Source organism: Mus musculus, chromosome 6 (genome assembly GCF_000001635.26).
Source record: "Mus musculus strain C57BL/6J chromosome 6, GRCm38.p6 C57BL/6J".
NCBI classification, from domain to species: domain Eukaryota; kingdom Metazoa; phylum Chordata; class Mammalia; order Rodentia; family Muridae; genus Mus; species Mus musculus.
In genome coordinates this window covers 18,142,104-18,146,790 of record NC_000072.6, presented here as the reverse complement: position 1 = coordinate 18,146,790, position 4,687 = coordinate 18,142,104, and the positions used below count along the sequence as shown (strand labels likewise).

Below are 4,687 nucleotides of genomic sequence, written 5' to 3'. Positions count from 1 at the left end.
TTGACTTCAAATTGAATTATTCTGTGACCCTGAAAAATCTTTCTCTTCCCACTGAAAAATAAATAGTACAAACACCTACATAACAGAGTAGTCTAGAGTTATTCAAAGTTTACAGTCGTTACCAAAATCTGGAACTGTCAAACCAGGACTGCACTTCATTGTAACAAATGAGTTTGGCTGCAAATAGTGAGACATATATATACTCACACTCTGTTGTATACTCTAGAAACACTGAATTAAAATAAAGCTGCAGACTTTACTGTTTGTTTCATTTCCAGAAAAATACTTCATAAAATTGTGTTCTAGTTTTATACTTTTCTTTCTGTTCTTCACTCTGACTCTTCTTAGCCCTGTCTACCATTACTTTCACATTTAAATGTTTACACAGGGCTGCTGCAAACTAACAGTGAGGTATCATATTCCACTCACAAAAATGTACTTTTGAAAATTGCTTGTGTTGTACAGTAAAGATTTTTACGACTACTGTTTAAATATGGTTTAGAAAATGTACTTGTAAAAATAAAACCCTTTTGAGGAAGAGTTGATATTTTAAGTAACCAAAGCATAGAACATGAAACTTTATTCCTGTCTCATTTTCCAAGTTGGAATATATTCAGGATAAACTAAAAGCAGGAAATTAACTTGTGTTTATTTTCTAATATGCTAGGGCATTTTTTGTGGATTTAGTACTGTCATTCCCTTAATGGATAATTGTCACTATGTTATTTAATATTGATGAAAATAAGAAAAGTATTTAATTTACCCCTTTATAATCTCACATCTAGTACAGTCCAGGTTGCATTAGGTCTAATCCATCTCTTCTTCTTTTTTTTTTTTTTTTTTTTGGTGGATGCAGCAAAATTTATTGATGGTATTCAAGAGCGTAGGGAGGGCTCCCTAGGCCCCTTCTGTTATTGTAAGGGTCTGGGATGGAAATTGTGAAGGAGATACTCAGTGTTGGGGGCCAAGTTAGGATAAGGACTCCTCAGCAACTGAGGGCCTCTCTCTTGCTCTCAGTGTCCTTGCTGGAGTGGGTGGTCCAGGGTTTCTTACTCCTTGGAGGTCATGTAGGCCATGAGATTCACAACTCTACTGTTGTAGTATATTCATTGTCATACCAGGAAATGAGCTTTACAAAGTTGTCTTTGAGAGCAATGCCAGCCCCAGCATCAAATGTGGAAGAGTGGGAGTTGCTGTTGAAGACACGAGAGACAACCTGGTCCTCAATGTAGTCCAAGATGGCCTTCAGTGGGCTCTCAGATGCCTGCTTCACCACCTTCTTGATGTCATCATACTTGGCAGGTTTCTCCAAGCAGAATATCAGATCCACAATGGATACATTGTGGGTAGGAACACAGAAGCCCATGCCAGTGAGCTTCATGTTCAGCTCTGGGATGACCTTGCCTACATCCTTGTCAGCACCAGTGGATGCAAGAGATGATGTTCTGGGCAGCCCCACGACCATCACACCACAGCTTTCCAGAGGGGCCATCCACAGTCTTCTGCGTGGCAGTGATGGTATGGACCATGGTCATGAGCCCTTCCACAATGCCAAAGTTGTCATGGATGACCTTGGCCAGGGGGGCTAAGCAGTTGGTGGTGCAGGATGCATTGCTGACAATCTTGAGTGAGTTGTCATATTTCTTGTGGTTCACACCTATCACAAACATGGGGACATCAGCAGAAGGGGCGGAGATGATGACCCTTTTGGCCCCACCCTTCAAGTGGGCCCCGGCCTTCTCCATGGTGGTGAAGACACCAGTAGACTCCACAACATACTCAGCACCGGCCTCACCCCATTTGATGTTAGCGGGGTCTCACTCCTGGAAGATGGTGATGGGCTTTCCATTGATAACAAGCTTCCCATTCTCGGCCTTGACTCTGCCATTGAATTTGCCGTGGGTAGAGTCATACTGGAACATGTAGACCATGTAGTTGAGGTCAATGAAGGGGTCGTTGGTGCCAACAATCTCCACTTTGCCATGTGGAGAGCAGATGGCAGCCCTGTTAACCAGATGCCCAATTCAGCCAAATCCATTCACACCGACCTTCACCATTTTGTCTATGGGACAAAGATCGCACTGCACAAGAAGATGCAGCTGTCTCTGGAACAGGGAGGAGCAAAGAGCCAGGTCTAATTCATCTTATGAGCATTTTTTCACCATATGCATATAAAGTAAAATACTCAGATGTGGGAAATGACACAGTCCTTGCAAATCTTTTTACCAACAGACCTTAAACTGAAAAAAAATTTTTTATGACTATGTATCATCTGTGAAATAATTTGAACTAGAAAATGTAACTGGCTTCTTCAGTCTATACTTATTTTTGACATTTAGCAATGGGAACTAAGTGGTTGGTCCCCATAATGTCCACATTACAGAACAGAATGTGTCCAAGAGATAACCTTCCCAGATTCAAAGAAGCCTGCCCGCCGATGAGCAGCTCTCACTCAGAAGCCAATGCCAGAGCTCAAATCAGAGCTGCCAGAAAGAGTGAAGCCTAATCCATGGACTGAAGGAAAATCAAAATCTAGTTGGACTTGCATATGAAATTCCACGTATAATAGTTATCTAAAAATACACATGCATACTGGATGCTCTTTTATTTTGTTACATTGCAAAGAAATGTAGAAATGTACGGTCTCTTAAGATGAGTGATATTTGAATTCACTTTGGCATGGCTGGGATTATGTTGCTGATTTCACAAATAATTAACAGGATTTTTTTTGTAGAAACAAAGACTTGTTGACGATACAGCACATCCAGTAAAATGGAAAGTGCTAATCAGTTTGGTAGCATTCACCCAGACATACTTCTGTGTATGCAAACTGTCCTCTTGCCATTTGACCTAGGGCTTTATAAAACTACCCTTATCTCTTTCCATAACTTTGTCTTTTTTCTTTTTAAAAAAACCTTTATTTACATTTCAAATGTTATCCCTGTTCCTGGTTTCCCCTCAGAAAACTCTCTCCCCCATAACCTCCCCCTCCTCCTGTTCAGCAACCCGCCCACTTCTGCTTCCTAGCCATGGCATTCCCCTACACTGGGGCATACAGCCTTCACAGGGCCATTGATTTTCTCCTAGGCCATCCTCTGCTACATATGCAGCTGGAGCCATGAGTGCCACCATGTGTACTGTTTGGTTGGTGGTTTACTCCTTGGGAGCTCTGGGGGTACTGGTTAGTTCATATTGTTATTCCTACTATGAGGCTGCAAACTCCTTCAGCTCCTTGGGTCCTTTCTCTGCTCCTTCACTGGGGACCCTGTGCTCAGTTCAATGGTTGGCTGTGAGCATCCACTTCTGTATTTGTCAGGCACTAGCAGAGCCTCCCAGGAGACAGCTATATCAGGCTCCTGTCAGCAAGCACATGTTGGCATTCACATGTTGTTCATTCCTTCAGTCTCTACTGCACACTTTGTCTCTGTAACTCCTTCCATGGGTATTTTGTCCCCCCCCCCCACCTAGCTTTTGCATATTAATTCTCAGTTGCCCTATGTCTAAATCATGCTAGTACTTAAATTTTTAAATTATGTTTTATTAAAAACACATTTTATTTTATAAAAATGCCTTTAAGTTTTGATAAATTTAAAGATATTTGGCCAGAAGGTGGGAGTGTATATCTTTAATCTCAGCATTCAGGAAACAGAGACAGACAGATCTTTGTGAATTTGAGACCAACTCGGTGTACACACCAAGTTTCAGGCCAATGAGGAATACAAAGTGAGACCCTGTCTCAAAAAAGCTTTGAAACACTTAGGTGAAAAATGAGAATATGGCAGAAATAGAGACGTTATTTATGTAACTGATTCATAGTTCAAATGATTCTAGTCAACAAAAAGCATTTAATGTTCATATGGATTTTACCTGTTTTAATATATAATAACTTTTAATAAAGACAGATAATAACGTAAACTTCAGAAATAACTGCCCTTTAGCTTTTCACATGCCTAATCAATTATCTGTGTTTTAACAGTAAAACTAGGAAATACCTACACTCACAGTAAGTTAACTACTTCATACTCTGGCTTCAAGTCCAACTATACCCTTGCCCAATAACTTGACCCTGACCCTTAAAAAAAAAAATCAGTCTTTTAAGTATATAGGAAAAGAAGAATTACAAATAACCAAGTCTTAACTTCTTCTTCTCTTTTCATTATATGAGGTAAGTTTATGAATACTGTGGTTATTACGGTTTAGACATGATTTGAGTGCATCCCTCATGTATTCTTGTGCTGAAAATCAATCCTCATCATGAATGTATTAAGAGGATATCATACAGTCTGCCTATGGCTACAGGTGGGTGATTGCAATTAGATACAATATCAAGGTGGAGCACCACTATTTAATATTAGTAACTTTATAAGGAGCAAGAGACAAAGAGAAAATATAGGCATGCATAAGTTCTAAGTCATGTGATACCTTGAACCAACTTGGTACTTCAGACACAGGTCCTTAATCTTGAACTAGAACCATGAGCCAATAATAATCTTGGTAAGTTTCTCAGATATTTTGTTACAGTAATTGGAAACACACTAATATAGATGGGCACAAGTGAAATAGCACTGGGAGCACATAACTCTAGAAATTAATCAAAGGGAAAGAGATTGCATCAGGAAAATATTTACAATGATAATTGTTTCATCCTTATATTGGCATGCCTGGTTTTGCTATGCTGTACTGAAGG

At 39.9% G+C, this 4,687-nt stretch overlaps 1 pseudogene; it reads right to left on the bottom strand.

The window, feature by feature from the left end:
• Nucleotides 847-2,076, bottom strand: Gm15593 (predicted gene 15593; annotated as a pseudogene).